Below are 24373 nucleotides of genomic sequence, written 5' to 3'. Positions count from 1 at the left end.
GGGGCGGGAGGGGGGTCATGCCACGGCATGAGGAGGTGTGTCTGTGTGCTCCACAGGGTTGCTCTGGCCTCTAGCTGGGGGCCAGGGCCTGCCTGCAGAGCTGGTGAGAGGGAGAAGCATCAGCGGCTAAACTGAGAAACTTCAACCTTGAAGATGCTTGTAGAGACTTCTTTAAAAGGAGAAATTGCCTTTGATCTCAGAAGTGCCTATTATTTGGGGCTTGTGATACATTTTTGTGATGGAGGAGATATGTATGAGTATCTGCTGTCCAGAAAGCCCAGTCATAAAGCTAACACCAGCTTCATGCTTCGGCTCCTCAGTGCCCTGGCTTTCTTGCATGAAAGCCAGATCATCCTCCGATATCTGAAGCCTGATACCATCCTGATTTCTCAAAGTAGATTGGATACAAGTGATTTGGAATCCACCTTGCAAGTGGCTGATTTTGATCTAACTAAAGTTGGTCCAGAAGAACCTGTCAGTGTAAACAAGTGCTTCCTTTCTACTGCTTGTGGGACCAATTTCTACACAGCTTCTGAAATGTGGGAAGGACACTATACAGTGAAAGTAGACATCTTGGCTGTGGGGATCATCCCATGGGCCATGCTGGAAACGATCACATTTACAGACACAGAGACAAAGAAGGAACTCTTGGGGAGTTAGGTAAAATAAGGAACTGAGATTGTGCCTGTTTGGGAGGTACTTTGGGAAAATCCCAAAATGGAATGTCTCATTCCTGTGAAGAAAAGTCTATGAATGGGCAAATGAAACACCTGATTGAGGAGATGCTGGCTGCAAATGCTCAGGATCGCCCAGATGCTTTTGAATTAGAACTCAGACTAGCACACATTACATTTAAAGACAGCAGCTGGCAAATGTGACATATTATTTGCAAATATCTTGGATGACATACCACTTCTGATTTAATAGTGATGCAACATTATACAGCTGAGAGAGAACACAAAGGTTAACTCCACATTCTAAGGGTTTAAGATTTTATTGTGAGCTGTTTCCTTTTCTTTCTTTTGCTGAATTTAAGCCGGCCATTTTGTTAGTATGTTTTAAATGTCTATCACCAATGTAGGTGTACATTTTCTTTTCTTTCTTTCTTTTTTTCTTTTTTGTATTTCAGGGAAGGGTCTACAGGGTGTTCAGGGTGTCACTACTATATTCGACTCGTAGTGATCTGCCTGTTTGCAGCCTTCCAAGAGCTGGGATTACAGGCTTGCGCCACCATGCCCAGTTGCCACCATGCCCAGTCTCAGCATGCCCTGGGGGTGGGACTGGCAAAGCAGGCCCAGGGATGGAAGGCCCAGCCCCTATGCCTGCCTACAGGTGCTTTAATCCACTGAGATATTTGGCTGGCCCCTAATTTTTTTAAAATGACCATTCATAGAAGTCTGGCAGGAAAAAGGCCAAGAAAAAACTCCAGTTCTCTGAAAATGTCTCAAGTACTTTAGACGTTCCCTGTCAGCATTAGGCATTGCCATGGAAGAAGAGGCTTTAGTGCTGGTAATACAACTTTAAAGCTTTGTAATGGAAACATATAGGTATATATTTATGTATATGTAAAGTGTGTGAATGTGCATTTCGCCATCCAGATGAAGAAAATGCTACTTTTGTTTAAATTATTTGTTACAGGTTTGAGTTTTAGACACATGCTGATGAAATCAGTGATGAAAAATAAGTAACCCCACCTCACCTCCTTCCCTGTCCCTCCCGCTAATGCCCCCCCCCAAAAAAAAAGTAGACTCGTGGTTTCATAGGGTATGGTAGGGAGAGGAAGTTGGAGATTATAGGAAAAAGGTTTGCTTTCAAGATAACAAAAAGGTTCTAGAATTCATTATGGGGATGGTTGTATAGCTCTGCGATTATACTAAATAAACACTGAATTTTATACATCAAATGAGGAAACTGTGTGGTATGTAAAGTATATCTAAAAAAAAATACTTCCTGGAAAACAATTTCTTGTATAAGAATCCAAGATCACAGACAATAAATGCAAAAATAGACAAGCAAAAATGGCATCAAACTAAAAAGCTTCCACACAGGTATAAAACAAGAATCAAGAGAGAAACCACATATTGACAGAAAATATTTAAACCACGCATCTCATAAGAGGCTAATACCAAAATATATAAAAAAAACTCAACTCAGTAGCAACAAAATAAATAAACAACTTAAAAATTTGAAAAAGATATGACAAGGTATTTCTCAAAAGAAGATAAAAAAACTGGCCAATAGAAATAGCAAAACATGTTCAACATCACTAATTATCAGGGAAATGCAAATTAAAACCACAATGAGGTATTAGTTCACACCTGTGAGAATCGCTATTATAAAAACAAGCAATTAGTATTAGCAAGGATATAGGACAAAGGGGAACCCTTGTAGACTGTGGGAGAATATGTAAACCAGCACAAGTATTTTGGAAAATAATGTGAAGTTTGTTGAAGTACTAAACATAGAATTACCTTATGAACTAGGAACCCTACCTCTGCTTATATAGCCAAAGGAACTGAAATATCTATTATATAAAGACAAGTGTGCACTCCTACATTTGTTTTGCCATTACTGGTAATAGCTAAGATTTGAAGGCAACCTGAAAGATATATGGAATAAAGAAAATGTGGTGTATATACCCAAGGGAATATTGTGCCATTTGAAAAATGGAGGAAATTCTGTCATTAGAGACAACATAGACAGAATTATATATTATACTAATTGACATAAGCTAGGCACACAAAGACAAATATTATAGAATCTCCAAAACCAGAACTCACAAAAATAGAACAGAGGTGGCTACAAAAGGCTGGAGGTTGGGTAGAGGAAAGGAATGGAGAAAAATGAAGTATTCCCAATTAACAATATCTGTTGTACATTTTGGATCTTATTTCCTCTTTCAGCTATTCTGAAACTTTTTTTTCTCTTTATAATAATAAAAATAAAAAATTATTGATCAAAGAGCACAAGGTTTATTTGGAATATAAGGATGTTTTAGCGATCTACTCTATTATAATATTATATAGTAATCGCATGTAAGAATATACTAGAGGAGGGCTGGGGAGATAGCTCAGCAGCATAAGCACCTGCTAGCAAGTTCAAGGTCATGAGTTCAATGCCTATTACTGGAAAAAAAAAAAAAGAATATGCTAAAGGGCTGGCGAGATAGCTCAATGGATTAAGCACTTGCTTAGGCAGGTGCAGGATCCAGGGTTTGATCCCTGGCACTGCCTGCCGCATCGTCCCTGGGCGCACTGAGCCAGCGATAGAGTCTGGGTGTGGTGACACACACCTGTAATCTCAGTACTAGGGAGGCTGAAAACGGGAAGATCACTGAGTCAGAGCTGCGTAGTGAGACCCTGCACGCACACACCCACACACAGAACATACTAGAAATTTGAAAATCACTAAGAGATTAAAATCCCTACCACAAAAATATGAAAAGTTGGTGAGATACAGACATGTTAACTTGATTTAATCTTTTATACTGTATATAAATATTATAGCCCATAAATATATGCATTTTTTAGGCAATGTAAAGGTTGAAAATAATAAAATAAGCTTTATAAACATTTTCACAGGGCAACCAACTTTGAGATACCATGAAGTTGTATCTGTCTTAGACAGAAGCTCTCTTTCTCAGTAAATTTTTCCTATTCTTAAAAAAAATTTCTCATAATGAGTGAGGAGGGTATTATGTAGGTAACTTGGAGGTTTTTTGTGGGTACATCATACATAATATTTTTATCATTATGTTTATGGTCTTGGTTAGTCCTCTCATTGCTGAGACATAATACTCAACACCCAAAATTAAGGAAGGAAAGGTTTCATTAGCTCACAGTTTGTGTGGAGTTTTCTTTCCATAGTGGGCTGGCTCCAAGGCAGAGTGGTACACAGCAGAGAGAAGCAGTTCATAACAGCATGCAGAATATAGCAAAAGCAGCAAGAGTAAAAGGGGAGGAGGGAAAGAACAAGGCTCTTTCCTTCCCTTATATTGTAAGCAGGCTATGAACCCCAGGGCTGGTATAGCACTCACATCCATAATCCCAGGATTACACCATGAATCTATCACAAACTCTAGAAGCCCACCCCATGACTGCATGAGGCTCTGGGGGGACATCTAGACACAAACCATAACAGCTATTATAAGGAAATATTGCTTTAATTTTAAAATAAAGTTAATATTATTTTTCAAATAAAATACATCTCTGCATGAAAGCTGGTCTTTTACACTATATTGAAAAAGGCCAAAGCACCTTGTAGGAATATTCTCAAACTAGAAAAAAAATGAATTGCCATTTGCACATTGGAACTCCAAATGCATTAAAAGCTCAAGAATTTCTTTTTTATTTATGTATTTATTGATTTATTTTTTCTGTATTTTTAGGGAAGGGTCTACAGGGTATTCAGGGTCTCACTACTAGATGAGACTCATAGTGATTCACCTGTTTACAGTCTCCCAAGAGCTGGGATTACAGGTGCGTGCCACCACGCCCAGTCTCAACTGCTGTCTCAGCACACCCTGGGTGCGGGGCTGGCATGGCAGGCCTTATTTATTACATGTTTGCAGTACATAATGACTACATTTGTAATAGGGTGTTGGTAATTGCACATAACACCTTGATGCTTTATTCATACACTTCTTCTCCCTTTTTTCCCTCTCCCTCTATCTCTTGGTCCTCTTCCCTTCTAAATGAGATTGCCACATTTCCTATTATCTATCTTGCATTTTACTTTGTATTCATACTTTCCATTTCTACATAAGAGAAACCATGTGATCTTTAAGCTTGTATATCTGATTTATTAATATTATGTCTCAAAGTGTATCCATTTTCCTAAAAATAACTCAGGTTTATCCTTCTTTACTGCAAAGTACTACTCCATGGTATATGAATGTCATATTTTCATTACCCATTCATCTGTTGATGGACATATATGATTCTTATATTTAGATATTGTGAAATTATGCTCCTATAAGCATGGATATGCATGAATCCCTATAATATGAGGTCTTTAACTCTTTCACAAAGATACCCAATGGAAGTGTACCTGGGTCAAATGGAAAGTCTAGTTTTAGTTTATAGAGGCATCCCCATACTGATTTCTAGAGTGGTAATACTAGTTTACATTCCCACCAACAACACAAAAGTGTTCCTTCCCTCTCCTCAGTATCACCATTATTTGTTGTTTATTGAGGCTTTTTAATAGCCATTTTTAGTGAAGTAGAATGGAATTTCAGTGTTATTTTAATTTGCAGTTCTTAAAAGGTCAGAAACGAAGAACTTTTTTTTTCATGCATGACTAGTATCCCTTAATTTTACTTGCCCACTTAGGATTGGGTCTTTTATTAGGGCGATCTATTTTTTGTTCTTTATATATTCTAGATATTAGTCCTCTGTGTAAGACCTAACTGGCAATTTTTTCCCATGCTGTAGGTTGTCTCTTCACGCTGTTGGTTATTTCCATTGTTGTGTAGAAGCTTTTCAATTTGATGATTCTGCTTGTTGATTCTTGGTGTTATTTTTTGTAGAGTTGGGGTTTTGCTCAGAACATCCTTACCCATTAGTTCAAGAGTGCTGCCTATTTTATCTTTCAGCAGATGATTTAAGTTTTAACATTTAGATATTTAATCTTTTTTATTTTATTTTTGTACATGGTAATAGATATGGGTATAAATTGAGTTTTCTGTACAAGGGTACACAGCTTTCCTAGCACAACTTGTTACAGAGGCTATCTTCCCTCCAGCCTACCTATTGGCCACTTAAAATCAAGTAGCTACATGTGCCTGGAGTTGCTTCTGCATGCTCTATTCTGTTCCACTGATCCAAGTCTCTGGATTTTTGCTAATATCATGCTACTTTAATCAATGTAGCTTTGTAATAAAACTAGAAGTCTGCGACTGTGATGCTTCCTGCCTTACTCTAGTTGCCAAGGATGGCTTTAGCTATTCTGGGTCTCTTTTGGTTTCAAAAAAATTCTTAGGATTTTTCTCACTAATTCTGTGAGGAATGCTGTTGCTATTTTTATTGGGATTGAATTAAATCTGTGTATCAGTTTTGAAAGTGTGTCCATTTAGACTGTATTGGTTCCGCCTATCCCAAAGTAGGGGATATCTGTTCATTTAATGATGTCCTCTTTGATCTCTTTCTTCAGTGTACTGTAGTTTTCAATGTAAAGGACTTCCACTTCCTTGGTTGGGTTAACTTATGGTGCTGTATTTATAGTGCTACTGTGAGTGGTATGATTTCCCTAATTTCTTTCTCATGAGTTTATTATTGTTGAAGAGGAACATTATTTTGTGTTGACTTTGTATCCTGCTACAATACTGAATTTGGTTCTGAATTTTAAGGGTCTTTTGTTGGGTGGAAATTTTTGGATCTTCCATGTAGAGGAGTATGTCATCTGAAAATAATGACAACATGGCTTCTTCCTTTCCTATACAGATTAGCTTTCTTTCTTTCTTTCTTTTGCCTGATGGTTTTAGCTGATGCTTTCAGTACTACATTAAATAGGAGTAGTGATAACAGACACCCTTGCCTTGTTCCTGATTTTAGATGGAAAGCTTTCAGAGTCTCGTTTAATATGATGCTGGCCATTGGTCTGTAATAAATGGCTTTTATCAGACTTTTAAAATCAAGAGCACAGATAATCTTTATTATAATCAGTAAAAATTAAATTGCAGTCACTGATGAGCACACCAATGTATTCTTGTGGGAAAAAATATTTAATTAGATATACCAGTAATTGTTTGAGGTAACAAAAAGTTACCAAATGATCTCTGGATATATTTCTATAAAATACACACCACTTTTTCCCTGTTTCAAATATGTTTCAAACTATTATAGTAATATGTATACACTGCTTAGAGAAAGTTGGACACTTTAATTATACAGTAACAAAATTTGAAGCTGCCCATTCACAGGAGAGCCCCAGTTAAGACTGTCAACCACCCGTCAGATTGAGCCACAGATGTTGCATCCCAGGCAATCCAAGTACTTCTTTAAGGTATAGCTCTATAGAGAGCAGAGTGTGTTCCATCTTCCTGTATCTAGAGACTGGATATTTTTATGTTTTACATCCCTCATAGCTTTTACAAGAAACAGCTATTACCTGGTAATTCTTGAGTACTTTTTCATGTATTATATTCCCACTTAAATTTACATTTGTAACATTTGTAGGCTATATAGACTTATACGTGCATATGTAGCATGTGTGCACAGATGTCTTAATTACTTTCTTTTTGCAGAGACACAATATCCAACACCCACAACTTAAGGGAGGAAAGGTTTCTTCTCGCTCATCATCTATACAGGTTTCAGTCCATAGTTCGCTGACTGTGTGGTAGTGTGACATGGCAGAGTGTAATTATCCAGTCACCTCCCTAAGACTCCACCTATGACTACACGAGGCTCTGGGGGGAGGTGTACCTAGATGTAAACCATAACAACAGGCCTTAAATTTTAATTCACATTTGTCACTGTAGAATTGAAATTCCCCACTTTTAAATTTTCTGCATGCTGTTCCCAAAAGGGAAGATTTCCAAAGCAATCAGTTATAACTCACCCCACCCCCTTCCCTCCCCCCATGCATCTGTGATAAAATCAATGTGCACTGCAAACTCTGCCTAAGACCAGCCATCCTGGGTTACTTCCCTACCCCAGTTTTCTCACCTGGATTCAGACACAGGTTGGTGAGGCCAGTAAAAGAGGTAGCAGCTTACTACCCCCAAAGAATGCAACGATATTCTCTTTGTTGAACTCTATTTATACTTTGTGACCTAATTATCATATTTCAATATCCTCACATTAATGTTAATAAGGCTATTTGGCCTATGTACAATCAGTAATAAGACTTATTATTTGTTTTTATTTAAATTACCTTTTCACTTAGTCTCATCTCCAGCAAAAATATATTGATATAGGCACCTGAAGCACTAATCATCTATCTCTAACAGAGTCAAATGCTAATCATTAAAATTCTAAATGTTGACCCAGGCCCAATAAAATTACCTCTTATGCCATCAGCAGTAACACACAACCCATAGTAACTAACCAGCCTACATTGAAAAACAAATGCTTCAAAGGGACTGCAATGTGGAAATGATCATAAAAGACTCTGCATTCCACAAAAGCCATCTAGGAAAAAAAATGTGACACTCCGTACTTGAGTTTACCACACTCAAACTGGCAGGCAGCTTCTGCTGGTTACCTCTGCTTTCTCAGTTTCTTAATTCATCTACTCCCTCTTGTCCTTTCTTCTTCTTAACAAGCAAAACTTTTTCTCCAATAAGTACACTTAGTATCTTGCATCTTTGGAGCAAAAATTAAATCTTAGCTCAGGTATACTGACATTTCTCAAAGCTGTTTTTTTTTGTTTGTTTGATTAATTTTGTTGAGAAAGAAATAGCAATGAGACAGTTTCAAAACAGGTTTGTAGGATAGTTACAATAATTAATACATTACATATTGTTGTCTTCATATAGTTATTTATAGTACAAGATACAGACATGATATCTTGTCTAAACACTATTAATATAAATCTTGCTCATTGAACTAAGAGAAAATAGCTGCATAGCTATCCTAATTTGTATATATATATATATATTTTTTTTTTCACTACAAAATGGTCCTTCATTTATATCCCCCTTTTTTGGTTTAGTTTTGTCAGAGATGGGTATTCCATTGCCATTCAAATATTGTAGGTAGGGCTGGTGAGATGGCTCAGTGGTCTAAAGCACCTACTTAGAACAAGCTTAGCAAAGCACAGGGACCGCGGTTCAATCCCCCAGCACCACATGCCAGCCAGCCCCGCCCCCTGGTGGGCTGAGCTGGCCACACACACACACACACACACACACACACACACACGTCAAATAAATAAATAAATTTAAAAAAAACAAATATTGTAGGTGCATGAATTCAGCAAAATAATCCAATATAGTCCAGTAGTCCATAACAGGATATTAATACGGCTTTACTTTTTATACTTCACGTTTATACTTTTCTGTTGAATGGTTAAGCATTGGTCTGCCTACTGTGTAGTTCAGGTTGGCCTTCAACTCACTATGTAGACTAGGCTGGACTTGAACTCACAGCAATCATCATGCCTCCACCTGTCTAGTGCTGGGATTACAGGAGTGTGCCATAATGCCTAACCTCAAACATGGATTTGAATGCTGCTGCTTTAATTTTCTTTATTAACAGAGTGCATGACTCTTGGGTTTTCTTCCCATTAACTCAACATTATTTCTTTTCGGAGCAAGATGCACGGCATATAGCCAAACCCTTTGTGGACTGCTGGTACTGGGTCTCTCACAAGCCTCACTGCCAAAATACTGCTGCAATCCAGAAAGTTCCTTCATGGCAGTGTTTTCAACCTCATAAGGGAGACTCCCAATAAATATCAATCTTTTGATCCTAGGTAAGTTCCCAGATGCAAGATTAACTCAAACATAAAATCTATCTGCAACCTGGGACTCATTTCTTTTCAGTGCTTTTGTATGGTAGCAGCACTGTCATTCTGAAATTAATTAATTAATTCATTCATTCATTCAGAGACATTAATTTTTTTCTGATCAGTATAAATTGTATATTTTATTGCTGCCAGTGTTTTTGAATACACTTCCCTCTCCTGGAATCAGAGAACAGCTGTAGAGATTCTATTTGTCCATACTCATGACTTCAGCTTCTTCTTATTACATGTGACAGGCAAATTCCCAACAAACACAATCCTCTCATTCTTTAATCTCTCTTCTTGGTTGATTTGTATGTTTTGACTTCCATCAAAGTTGTGATGTACATCAAGTATATTTCTGTTAACTTTAATACTGGATTGAGAATTTTTCCCTTTCTGCCCTTGTGTTCTGGACAATTTCTTCCTAATCAGCACCTATTACAACACTTTCCCTGCTTATGAGTGTCAGAAAGTTTTGCCTCTACCTTCACTTATTTTGCATGCTTTTGCAAAAGCGGCCTTTGAATCTGAGGTGTATATTCTTCATTTTTATCACATTTCCTGAGTCATAGGCCCTTAGACCAGTCAAACTTGTGGCACTGGAGCCTTGAAGAGGAAGGCCCGCTGCCCTGTGCTACCTCCTATAGGTCAGAGACAGCAGAGCAAGCTCTTGGCAACCTGTCCAACCTAACAGCCTCAAACGCTCATTGAACTGAACCAATTTTCTTCAGAGGATTTCTTTTTAATGTCATGGATATAAGATTTTGTCAAAATCTTATTTTGTAGCAACTGAAGTAATCATGTGATTTTTGTTCTTGGTTCTGATGTGATACATTACATTTATTGATTTGCGTATGCTGAACCATTCTTGCATACCTCAGGATGAAGCCTACTTGATCATGATGTATCCTTTGCATAATTTTTTTTTCACATTTGCTTTGCCAGGATCTTGTTGAGGATTTTTGCCTCTATGTTCATAGTTGCCTGTAGCGTTCTCTCTCTCTGTTTCTGTCTGTCTCTGTCTGTCTGTCTGTCTCTCTCTCTCTCTCTGATCCTTTTCTCGTTTTGGAATCAGAACAATGCTACTTTCTAGCAATAGTGTTCTTCACTTTCAATTATATTAAAGCATTTGAGGAATGTTCACATTAGATCTTATAGAATTTGGCAGTGAATTCATCAGGACCTGGGCTTTTCTTAGTTAGGATATTTTGAAGTAACTTCTTCAATCTTATTGGCTGATAATGGATTATTCACAACTTTTATATCTTCTTGGTTTAGCTTCAGTAGTTCATAAGTATCCATGCATTTATTTATAATTCTGCATTTTATTGTTGTACAGGTTCACCAACGAGTTACTCATAATGTTTTGTATTTTCACCTTTTTCATTTCTAATTGTACTGGTTTTATTTTTTCCCCTCTTTTTTTATCAATATAGTTAAGGGCTTGTCTATTTTGTTTATTTTTTCAAAGACCCAGTCTTGTGTTTCATTGATCATGTTGTCCTTTTAGTCTCAGTTTCATTAATTTCTGCTCTTACGTTCATAATTTCCTTCTTTGTACTAGCTTTGCATTTAGATTGTTCTTGTTTTTCTAGAACAAGAACATAAAATAATTAGATTTATTTGCCTTCATTCTTTTTTGATATGGGCATTCACAGCTATAAATTTTCCTTTCAGACTGCTTTCATTGCATCCCGCAGGGTCTGGAATGTTTTACTGGCATTATTATTTGATTCTAGGAACTATCTAATTTATTCCTTGATTTCTTCTGTGACCCACTGATTATTCAAGAGGGTTATTATTTAATTTCCATGTATTTACATAATTCCTGTGGTTTCTTTTGTCACTGATTTCCGGTTTCATTGAACTATGATCTGATAATATGCATGGAATAATTTTGATTATTTTGCATTCACTTAAGCTTGCTTTAAGGACTAGCATGTAGCTTATTTTGGAGAAAGGCTCATGTGCTCCTGACAAGAATGTGCATTCTGCTGTTAGGTGGAACAGTCTGTAGATATCTACTAGGTTCATTTGTTTGAAGGTTTGCTTCAACTTTGATATTCCATTGGTATCTTTTTGTCTAGTTGATGTATTTGCAAAAGATATTTGCTGATATTGGGGTATTGAGCTTCCCCCCCTCAGATTGTGTCCATTTTTATCTGACCTTTTGCATCCAGTTGTGTTTATGAAGTGGGGTGTGCAGTGTTTTGTGGATATGCTATAATTGTTATTTCCTCTTGTTGAATGGTTCCATTAGTGTAGTGACCTACTTTTTCTGAAATTAGGGTAGCTACTACTGGTTTTCTCTTTGTTCTCATTGCATGGGATATTGTTTCCCATTCTTTGATTTTTAATCTGTGCATTTCACTTTGGATTAAAAATTTCTTGTATAATATTGTGTATCACTGGATTTTGGTTTTGATGCATTCAATCAATCCGTGTCATTTGACTGGGGAATTGAGAACATTCACACTGAGAGTTATTACGACTGACTTGTTCCTGTAACTGCAGTATTTTCCTACTGATGATTTCATTCTTTCCCCTTTCTGCTTTACTGCAAACCTGTCTTGTGTATTCATTCTGTTGCACTTTTTCACACTGTTGGCTTCATTGTCACTTTCTAGGATATCTTTGAAAATCGTGGGGAGTGCTGGTCTGATGGTCACGAATTTCTTAAGGTGGTCTAGTCATGGAAATATCTTCTCCATTAATCTTTAAAGACAATACTGAAGACTATAAATCTTGGTTGAAATTTATTACCTGTTAAGGTTGGAAACATTTTACTTTTAGTTCTCCTGGTCTTTAAGGTTTGTACTGAGAAGTCTGCTGTAATTCTAATAGATTTAGTTTTATAAGTAACTGCTTTTTGCTAATACCTTTAAGATTCTGTCCTTGTGTTGGACTTTTTAGGTTTTAACTATGATGTGATGCAGAGAGGTTCTCTTTTGATCACGGCTATTTGAGGTTCTACATCCCTCACTTACTTGTATGTTTACTTAGGAAGTTTCCTATTATTATTTCTGCAGTTTTTACAGCCTTCATTCTTTCTTCTGAGTTTTCACTAATTCCAATTAGTCTTAATTTTTTCTGGTGTCATCCAGCAGTAATGGGAATTATTTTACTTTTTCTCTTGCTGTTTTTAAGGTATCTCTGAGTATTTAATCTTTAAAAGCATCCCTGTCCTCTAATTCTGATATTTTGGGCAATGAATAATCACTTCTGCTTTCCATATTTTCAATACAATTTTTAATCTCCTTGATTTCTCCTTTGAACCTATTCATGGACTCTAATGCTTTGACAAACTGCTCATTTATATTTGATGTCATTTTATTAAGCTCAGATAACATTTTATTAATGTTATCTGTAAGCTCACCCATCATTTTATCATCTTCATTATATGAGTGGTTATAGATTCTATGAGCCTGTCCAGCACCCTATTGATCTGTGCTTTAATCCCTGGTGTTATCCTTTTGAATAATTTGGCTGTGTGGCTTTTGTTTTTTTCTGCACTTTATGCCTCATGGATTAGTTCTGGGATGTTGAGAGTTTAAGAGGCACTTTATTGCGGTGGCTTCTCGTGTTTCTATTGTTTTTGGGTTTCTTTGTGTTGAGGTTTATGATTCCTTTTATTGGAAAAACTTTGTTCCCAGAATGGAGATCTCTTCAGTTAGCTTGCTTTTCACTGATGTACCCAGGGTGTGGCTCACTATAGTCTTTTGTCTTTGTCCCAAGATCTGATCAGCTCTGTGAATTTGGGAGGAAAAGGTGAAGTGTAATTGACCTAGCTCCTTGTTTTCTGTGAATAGATTGCAGTATTACTAATGTCACCAATGTAATCAGGGTATTGGAATACTGAGAGAACTTACAGCAACAACTATGTGACCCTAGCAATATCAAGTAAATCTGCAACAGTAATACTGTCTAAGAGAAACTGGATAGTGACACGACATAACAGCCAATAGTGTACCTTAGACAAGAAATCTGTAACTACATATAAACATTAGGACAAACTAAATACGGACATACAGCAAATATGTACTAAATTTGATGACTGTATCCCCTCCCTAGTAATTACAGGAAACAATTCAACATTAGACACATAGAGTTAACTATCTAAAGATTAATAAAGCTTAACACTTTCATGATGGGGCTGAAACTTGTATGTATGTCTTGATAACTGGCAGCTCTGATTTGCATGTGTTCTGTTCCAGCTGGCTTAAACAACTAGTGGTACTTGCACAAGACTGTCCCACTGAGTGGTATGGGACAGTACCACTGAGTGGAACAAGGAGCCCACTGGGACATTGAATATATTATGAATGCACCAGTAGTGATCCAAGCTACCAGAAATGTGTCAATGATTACACTATGAAAGATAATCAGGGGTGGAAATAGGAGAATATAAGAAGAAAAAAATAAGCAATGGGAGATGAGGAGGAGGAAAAAAAGGATCATAAGACCGTGCTTCCCCCCCAAAATAACACCTAACTGGGAAATGAGCACTGGTTGTTACCATGGTGATGGCCAGTGTGATGCAGATTATACCTTCTCTTGCTTGGTGGTTATTCTATAAGGGCAGAGGAAGCAAGGTGATGGGCACTGGAATTTTTGATCTCTAGTTTTCAAGGCTGATTATTTTCTGGTTAGGTTTTATTTGAAGAGAAACATGGTAAGGAGTGTAGGGCTATTTAGAGAATTAGATAAGAGCCTCCGCTCTGCCACAGGCAAATATATAAGATAAAAGAAAAAGAAAAGGGAGAGAAAAAGAAATAGTATGGAGAATGATAAGCCAGAAAAAAATTAAAAGGAAAAATAGAAACAAAAAAAAAAAGAAAAAGATAAAACAAAATACCTCAGGTAGGGCTGATAAATCTATGGGAAAATGGTGGTAGAGCCCACTGTTGTTACAAGCAGCAAATATCTCAGGCCCCAGTAAACCAGAAAAAAAAAAGAGGAAAGGGAAAAAGAGAAAAAAGAAAAACAAAATGAGTCCCAAAATGGAAAAAGAAATTCTCTGTGGTTTTGAGTAAGTGGACTCTTACCAGGCTTCACTGTTTGGTAGTCTAGCAAGGCACAGTTTTCTCCAACTAGTCTGTGAGCCTCCCCTCTGCCACAGGCCCCTGTATTTTCCCCACTCAGTGGCAATGTCGGTGCTAAGATGTGTGCTTGCTCAGACTGGTAGATGGATAGACAAGGCATCAGGCTTCAGATCTGTGCTGGCTGTAGGCAGCAGAGCAAGAGCTCAAGTACACCAGCACTTTTCTATCCAGCACCTTCTGAGTGCAGCTCAGCTTTGGCCTGGCTCCTCACTGCAAGGGACAGTGCCTGTGTGTCCCTGGACTGAGGTGAAATTCCTCCAGGAATCTTTTTCTATCTAGCTCCCTAAGTGTGGCTGTCTCACAGGGCTGTCACTCACCCAATCAAAGTTGGACAGCAACGCTGGGAGCCCTGAAGTGAAATTGTCTTGAATCCCAGATGGAAATAATCCATTGCTCAAATAGGGCCTAATTCAGCCCTCTCTGGAGACGTATGGAGGATGGTCCTTCCAGAATCCCTCTCTGTCTATTTGCTGCTATGTATGAAGGAGTCCCTTTGGAGCAAACCCATGCTGCTTTTGCTGCCTGTAATAACAGTGGGCTCTACCACCATTTTCCCATAGATTTATCAGCCTTAGGTACATACCTTGTTTCTGTGAAGCCAGGTTTCCTGCCTCATGAGCTGTGGTCCAGAGTCAGAGTCCCTGAGCCTATTTATATGATGTTTAGTTTATAAAATAATTTCCAGTATATGCCCGCCCTGCTATGGACTGAACATGGACCTCACATATGCAGGTGCATGCTTTACCATCTGACCTATTTCTGGTGTACTGGTCTTCTCAATATCTTTGTGCTCATAAGGAAGGAGATTAGGCCAACTCCCTCTCCTGCATAAGAGACTAAGTTTTGATCTACCTAAGTTCTACAGGTAATGGTTGAAATAGATCTAAATTATAGATGTATTTCCACCCAATGCTCTATCTCAACTACAATTTTGTTTAACAAACACTATCACACAATATTTTATAAACAGGATACATACATAGTATTACCAAACACAAATAAAGTACATAAAAGAGTAATTAATATCTAAGTCTTACAAGTTATTGTTTCTGTTCCAATTTATCTTTTTGTAATATCTGAACAAGTTTATGTTATAGGTATTTAAGGTTTTTAAAGAGAAGCATAGGGGGCTGGAGAGATGGCTCAGTGGTCTAAAGCACCTATTTAGAACAAGCTTAGCAAAGCATTAGGGACCGCGGTTCAATCCCCCAGCACCACATGCCAGCCAGCCCCGCCCCCTGGTGGGCTGAGCTGGCCACACACACACACACACACACACACCACACACACACACTCTCTCTCTCTCTCTCTCTCTGTCTCTCTGTCTCTCTCTCTCTCTCTCAAATAAATTAAAAAAAAATAAAAAAAGAGAAGCATAAATAATATTAACCAAATAAAGGTAGAATTTGGAGCAAATTTTAACAATTCTACTAACAAATACTCCTGGAGCATACTTTGGAATTAGACCTAGACGTATCTATTACCTCAAGGAACTGGAAATCTAATAGGAGGAAGAAACAAGACAAATGAATATGTGACCAATTGAGAAACAGACAAACTGCAAAAGAGGAATAAATACGCTTATGTTAGAAGAAAAATAAGAAGCTCTAAGGTAAATAGAAAGGCTTTGAATGATGCCTCACAAATTTCAAGAAAACCTCACTTGGAATGCCGGGCTCAAGTCTATCATTTTCCTAAAGAAGGGAGAAGTATTTTAATCCAAATAGCAGTAACAAAGCAGTTTGTATTTATTTTTGTGTTGTACTGCAGCAACTAGAATCATACAGAATATAGTTTAAAAATTCAATGTAGTATTAGGAAATCTTACAACATTATGTTCAGCTTACCTTAGCTATTAATATAAGCATATAGGAAATGGCATTTCCTTTGAGAAGGGAGGAGGAGATTAAGCCAGAAAGAAAATCCAAGAACGTTTCCCAAGAACATGATATTAAAGGAAAAATACATTTCACTGAAAGGAAAACACACACACACAAATGTCAAACTGGTGCTTATGTACACAAAATGTTTGAGTTTGTCAATCAATAACATGAAAAAGAAAATAGCTCCTATAATCTCTGTGGCACTTAGTCCAAGGCTTCAAAAAATCAGGTATTTGCCTTTCTATGATTTTATATAGGCCTCAGGAATTTGGAAAGAAAACATTTAAAATCTAGCACATAATCCAAATTTGCCTTTTAGATTCATTCCTTTCCCCACTCCACCCCTCATCAAATGAGTATATTCCCATTAGCAGCCTGTTTAATACCCACTGGGAGAAATGATCAGGTGCTTTATTGGAAATCAATACACTGAAACAGTACTTTTGAGTTCTGGTTTTACAATATCCCATTGAATCTCTGCTTTTTCCCAAGGGGTATTAGGAAATACTACAAGGTCCATTGCTCAGCTTACCTTAGCTATTAATATAACCATATAGCAAATGGCATTTCCTTTGAGGACGGAAGAAGAGATTAAGCCAGAAAGAAAATCCAAATTCAATAGAGTACTCTAACTTCAGAGGTGGGAATCACTGTTTTAGCTCTCTGCATGACACAAACATTGAGTCATGACCTAATGTTGCTTTTCTGATATCTGAGAAACTGAGAAACAACAGGGAAAACTTTTGACACTGAGATGTTAATACTTTAAAAACACATTTAGCTAGAAAATCCACTTGACTGTTAATAGTGCTTGTGTCTGGGAACTGAGATAATGGTTTTACTTTCCCTGTGTTATATCATAAATTGCTGTAATGCTTAATTTTGCATCAGAAGGGGCATGTAGTACTTTTGTGTTCATTACAATTTTCAATTAAGGCTTCAGAAGTTCCAAAATAAAGCAATTCAAATTATTAAGCTAAAAAGACTAAATAGCAGTAAGCTTGAAAATAGCTGGGCTTACATATAAAGAGCAATGTTACAAAAGTCTCTAAATATAAATTTTCCTTATCTGAAATGCATTGAAACAGAAGCATAGGGGCCGGGGAGATGGCTCAGTAGAATAAACACTTCCCTGGCAAGCGCAAGGGCCTGAGTTCAATCCCCAGTTCCACAAAAAAAAAAAAAGAAAGAAAGAAAGAAACAGAAGCATTTCACATTTCAGAGTTTTTCAGATTTGAGAATATCTGCATATTTATAATGATATATATGGGATGGTAACCAAGACAAAATTCATTTAATGAAAAGCATGAAATAAATACATATTTTATATATTTTAGGTACATAGCCTGAAATATTATGCAATATTTTAAATAATTTTGTATATGAAACTTAGTTTGAGTACAGTGAACAATCAGATTTATAGGTCCATTTGGGTTACCCAAAAAGTTTCAGATACTGGAGCACTTTTATTTAAGATTTTTCACATTAGATCACTCAATCTGTACCACCACTTTCCAATAGACATATAATGTAAGTTACAAATTGGTGCCACATATATAATATTGACATGTGCTAGAAATAAAAATGCAGTGAAAATAATTTTAGTATATTTTATTTAGCTTGATATATCTAAAAGCATTTGAATTTCAACATTCAACCATTATAGATACATGCTAATGAGATAATTCACCTTGACTGTCTGGATATTAAATCTTTAAAATCTGGTACGTATGTTACCTTTACAGAATATCTCAATTCCCTTCGGTCTATGTGTAGCCAATGTTTATTTAGTTTTTAAGACAGCATAATAAACACCCAGGAACCAAATACCTAAAGTAAAAGGCAAGACTCGGTCAGAAACTTACATCCAATTTACATCTCCTTACCTCTTCCCCTCCCAAAATAAACTTTTTCTGAATCCCATGTCTATCATTCCTTTGCCTTCCTTTTTAAATAATTGTGTTATACTGACATGTGTTCATAAAAATGTTAACTTGGTCTTTACAATGTTGAATAAACATTACTGTGCTATGTATAATATTTTGGGGCTCAAGTTTTTCAGTATTAAATTGGATTTGTTCAAGGTGACTTGTTTTATAAATGTATTTCATAAATACATCACTTCTTTTTGTGGTAAGTTTGACATAGGTTTTTCTTTCTCTTTGTGGTTCTGGGCATTGATATTAGGGCCCTGCACATGGCAAGCAAGCACTCTTCCAATGAGGGACAGCCCAGGGCCAAGGGACTTACATTTGATAACCTTAAAATTATAACGGTAAGATTCTATCGTACCTGTTAAGTGCAACTTCAATTTGTTGGCTTGACTGTTTTTAAGCATTTCATTAGAGGAATATATTACAGTTTATCCATATACTATCCTCATTTGGCACTGGGGTTGTTAGATTGTTCTTTGTATAGTGGTGCAAGAATTCACAATTCTTACCCAACTGAGACAACTAAATTAGAGGCCCATAGAGAAGGCAATGCAAATAAACAAAAGACCTTGACTATGATTTAGAACCAATAAGATGAACAACTCCTCAAGGTAGGGCTGTGTTTGTAGGTCTAAGAAACAGAGTGAGGGGGCTGGCTTTAGTTTTACAATCTTTTTTCCTTGACTGGGATGGAACATGTGTGGTAATGCTTGGGATAGCAGCAATGAGATATACCCAGATCTTACTGTGGCGAGTTCTCATGCAAATTGTGAAAAAGTAACATGTCCTAGATCAAATTAGTGAGCCATCTAGAGAATACAAGTTCTGTCTTCCCTGCACATTCCATTATTGTCATGTTCTTCATGGTCAGTCCCTTTCCTCTGGATCTGCTGTACTTTCTGTACAAGTTTATGTGTGGGATTTGGGGAAGATGAAAAATTGTGTGGTAAGTGAAGAGATTTTCTTTTACCTGTCCCAGTTTGCAATAAAGCTCATGAGTATGAGCACAATAAGGAAAACCTCTAGGAGTTAGGGCTAAGCACAGCTGCTTGTAATGCATGAATCTTTGGCCTAGTAGATGGATTGGCTACAACAGACTGATTTTGAAGGGACAGGAGCTGAGGAGGTTATATAATAACAAGAAAGAGTCAAAGCCACAGGTAGTTCAAGACCTAAGCCAAGGGCGTGGCAATAAGAGAAAGGATAAATAGACAGGTGCAAATGGAAATATAGAACTCACATCTTCCTAGGGCTTTACACTTTGAAAGTTGCTTTTTAAATAAAATTTTACTAAATCCCCACTGTAACCCAATACAGAAGGCATTATAATTACTGTCACTTTACATGAACTGAGACTGAGGGACTGATAAGCATGTTTGAAGTTTCATAGTAAGAAAGTGGCAAACTGCAATTTGAACCCAGGTTCTTAAATGAGAAATCAAAGTTTTGCTGTTCCAGTGACTCACAATCCATTTTTGAAATGCCTTGTAAATATTTTGTTGCTAACAAAGTTGTAAAAATCAATAATGATATAGTTAAATGAAAAGTTGAACAGATGTGATGCTATTTTTATAATGAGATGGACAGAACATGTACAGAACTGGAGACCTCAGGGAGGCTCTTCCACATGTGACTGTTCTGCAGGCTGTGTCTAATGTCAGTGAAAGTTCAAGAGCATGACATTACACCTCAGCAGTTATACAAGTAATAAAATTTAAAGAATGAAGGGGAGTAAAAAAAGTACATGATAATAACTTTCAATGAGTTTTTTTTATTTCTTCCTTTGTATTTACATGTGAAAAGTAGAACATCTTGTATGGTATTACTCGATGGAGAAGCTATGGTATATAATGATAGAATAGAACTGGAAAGGGAAGGTTACTACCTCATGAACAAACATTTCTAATAAAAATTTTCCATCAATTTCTCTGTGAGGTACCACTTGCCAGTACATACATACAACTTCTTGTGGCTTCATAGGCATCCTATACTGTTTAGCTCTTATGATGTTTCAAAAATCGTGTTCTTAATTAAAAGAGAGGTGAGCTTAAGCATGGTCCTATGGTACGACTTCTTTCAGTCTGCAACAATTCATGAACTACTTTACCATTTGCCTTAAGCTAGGTGTCACACAACCTCTTGTGTCTTCTGTTCTGTCTTATACTGTAGGAAGATAAAAGGAGTACATGGGAAAGACCTATAAAATGAAAGCATCTTAAGTATGCACATGGTCAAATGTAAATTGAGAAGGCAAGCCATCTGGATAGTTTGGCTGGGGTATAGCTCAGTGGAACAGCACCTGTTTGGCAAGGGCAAGGTCTTAAGTTTGATTACAAACTTAGTAAAAATTTAAAAATAACTGTTAGTTAAGGCCTCTTAAATGCAATGAACTCTAGAGCTGGATGTTGAAAGGAGAGGTTAAGACTAGAAGTGATAAAGTAAACCACATAGCATCATTCACATGTGGAATCTAAAGGAGTTAACCTTCAATGCTGAGTGTAAAGCAGTGGTTACTACAGACTGGAGAGAGGAAGGGGAAGGGGTGATAATGAGAGGCTGTGTAACAGGTACAAAGACATAGAATAAATTCTGGCATACTAAGGCACAGTAGGGCAAATTTAATTAATGATAACACACTGCACATTGCAAAAGAGGAAAAGATTTGTACTTACTATAAAGAAAAAATAATAGCTTATAATGCATATACTAATTACTCTGAGTTAAAACACTGTCCAATGAATACATGAATCAAAACATCACATTGACTATCATAAATATATACAAATATTATGCATCAACAAAAGAATAAAAATCTTTAATGAACAAAATAAGGGAGTAAGAAGGCAGTTGAGGAGAGGATGACAGCCTGGCTTCATGTACAGCACCAAGCTAAAACCAGGAAGATCTTGCGCAGAAGGTGAGACCACTTGCTCTGCTGCTATGGATGCAGCCCCATGGCAACGCTGCATTATATATTGAGGATAGCTAGACTTTAGGATTTGATTTAATCCCTTATTTCTTTGAAACTCCCTAACCATCTGTTATAAGCCATTGTTATACATGCAACTTCTATGAGAAGTTTATACATCACTTTATAGCGTGTATAACATGTTATTTCATTTGTCCCTTACAGAATCTGTGAAATGACATGGAGACAGACCAAGTGTAAGCTAGAGGAACAGTAAGTGGGGGAACTCTCCAACCCAAGTCACATTGAATCCAGTCTTTAGGATATACATGTACATTTTTTCACTACTAATTTACATTCACAAATGATATTCTCAAGGTGCTCTAAGATTGTGATGTAAATCTGGCATTAGGATTTTTTACATTATGTCCTGAGCCATTTTTGTATTTGGCATATTTGGTAATTATCCAAAAGTTTATAAATCAATTCAACTGCTTTTTAGAATATATTACATAATCTTTAAGATGGCTTCTAGAAGAGTTTGCTTGACTGCTAATATCTCAGGTTTCTTTCTAATTACAATGCTGCCTGTTCCTCATCTAGTAGATTTATACATATGTAACACTTTACGTACTCAACATCCTAGAAGTTTCCAACAAAATGAGTTTTCTGGGTAACTAAAGCTTACTCTACACAGCGAAATTGGAAATCTGACAGAAATCTATCAAGATTCTAAATGTCTAACACATATGTATAGAGAAATTTGAACCCCTGTACTTGTGGCAGCAAGGCTATGACATGTGTGCGCAGCACGCTGTTGGTATCACTGAAAGCTCTACAAGTTTCACCATCACTGTCCTACACCAATGGTCCCCAACAACTTCACTCTTCAACTTATTGTGGTTTCAGAATTTTCCTATTCTTCACATTATTAAATGCCCTAGAGAAACAGTTGTCTCACATGTAGTAGAACCCTTTTGGCTTTCTAATTGCTGGTCAGACAGGTAAACTCATTACAGCAGTAAGTAATATAATAACAATAATAAGAAATGAGGAATGAGGTTGGTGCTATTCCTTTGTTGTTGGGATAGAATAAGAGGACTTAGAGGATTAGAAATTTGTCCCTATATCACAGGATAACATTCCCTCCTTTTGGGAGTCTAGGCTAAATTTGGGATGTTTGTAGTTGTGCAGTAAAACACCTATAAATAGTTAGGTATGGTGAAAGTAATTGTATTTTATTTTCAAAACCCAAAATTTACATATTTTTGCATTATGGTCAAAATCAGATAACCAGTAAACTATCAGTAGTAATAGTAGCTTGTGATATCCAATTTTATTCCTTAATTTGTAGTTCCTTGGTGAGGGGAAAAAATCCAAAATATTTAATACAACTTTGTAATCATTCTATCTTAATCTTGAGTAATACTCCCCATTTTTGTTTTAGCATTTATTACATCTTTTCATCACAATCTCATAAGCAAAGCAGGATAGCATCTTTTATCAATTTGTCAATTACACATAACATAGCTAAGAAACAAAGGGTTGATATTCAGGGTAAATACTGATGAGGCCAGGGAGATGGCTCAGTAGAATAAGTGCTTCCCTGGCAAACACAAGGGTCTGAGTTCAAACCCAGGTTCCACACACCCACACCCACCCACACACACACACACACACACACACACACACACTGAATCCGGAATAAGTATGGTACTCCAAAAGCTCAACAGCAAAAACCCCATTAAAAATGGAAAATTGACATAAGCAGACATTTCTCAAATGACACAAATTGATAACAGGTGATAAAAATGCTCACAATGTCAGTAATCATCAGGGAAATATAAGGAGATTTCACCTCAATCTGGAAAATGCTATAAAAAACATGAAGAGTAACAATTGTTGGCATGGATGTGCAGAAAAGGGACCTCTGCACACTATTGCTGGTAGTGTAAATTAAAACAGCCACTATGGAAAATAGTAAGGAGGCTTTGCAAAAAAATTAAAATTGTAACTGCCACATGAACCAGCCAGCAGTCCTTTTACTAGGTAAAGATTCAATGAAGTGAAATTAGTGTATGGAAGAGATTGTGTTGTTTGAAAATAAAAACGATATTCTCATTCATCCCACCTATCCCTGAGAGGTAAATGGAGCAGCACCAGGATTGGGCATTTTCCAATATTCCTAAATCTTATACTACCTTACCAAAGGAAGTATCATTATTAACTTAGCATAATGAGAAAATTTAAACTGAGAGAGGTTATGTGACTTACCAGGGTTATGAAAGTAAAATTAGTAGAGTTTGACTTTGAAATTGGCCTGTATAATTTTAAATTCGATACTTTCTTTAACCCAAACAGCTGAAAAAGAAACTATGAAAAATCTGTTTATTTGTTTTTAGACAGGTTATCACTATGTAGTCTAGGTTGGACTTGAACCCTGTAGAGTCCAAACTGGGCTGCAATTTGGAATCCTCCTGCCTCAGCCTACCAAGTGCTGGGACAACAGGTATGTACTACCTTTCCTGGTCAATTATTTTCTTGATATAAGCTGAGTTTTTTGTTTTTGGTGTGTATATTTCATCCATGCACTAGAATATTTACTACACTAAATCTGGACCTGTTTTTGATCATTTCTGGATTTTGATTGTACAGTAGGGGTGGGAAGATTGGACTACATTCAAAGTACTAAATTGGAATGTGAAAACAAGTTTTTTAAAAAATTTATTTTTTTATTATTATTTTTCCCCATAATTTTATTGATAAACAAATAGCAATGAGACAGTTTCAAACCAAATTGGTAGGACAGTTTCAATAATTAACACATTGCATACATTCTTCCTAGTGGTTAATTGCTGTACAAGATGCGGACATGATATCCTAAATAGTTTCTTTTTCTTTTCTTTTCTTTTCTTTTTTTTTTGTGGAACTGGGGATTAAACTGAAAACAAGCTTTGAGATAAAATATTTATGCCACATATATATTTTCCTTTTTAAAAAATAGATTATGGTATAAACTTACATTTTTAAAGAGCTTCAGAGATCACTGATAAAAATAAAGTACAATACAAGCCAACATTTTCATGATTCATG

The 24373-nt window shown here is 36.6% G+C and overlaps 1 protein-coding gene and 1 pseudogene across 5 annotated transcripts in view; one reads left to right on the top strand and one right to left on the bottom strand.

The window, feature by feature from the left end:
- LOC105743990 overlaps positions 1 to 878 on the top strand; it is an 18129-nt pseudogene extending 17251 nt beyond the window's left edge.
- Positions 1 to 24373, bottom strand: part of Eda (ectodysplasin A) — a 465104-nt gene that overhangs the window by 63720 nt on the left and 377011 nt on the right. The gene's annotated exons all lie outside the window — the stretch shown is intronic.

Source organism: Octodon degus, unplaced genomic scaffold (genome assembly GCF_000260255.1).
Source record: "Octodon degus isolate 3935 unplaced genomic scaffold, OctDeg1.0 scaffold00201, whole genome shotgun sequence".
NCBI classification, from domain to species: Eukaryota; Metazoa; Chordata; class Mammalia; order Rodentia; family Octodontidae; genus Octodon; species Octodon degus.
This window is presented reverse-complemented; position numbering and strand designations above follow the sequence as displayed.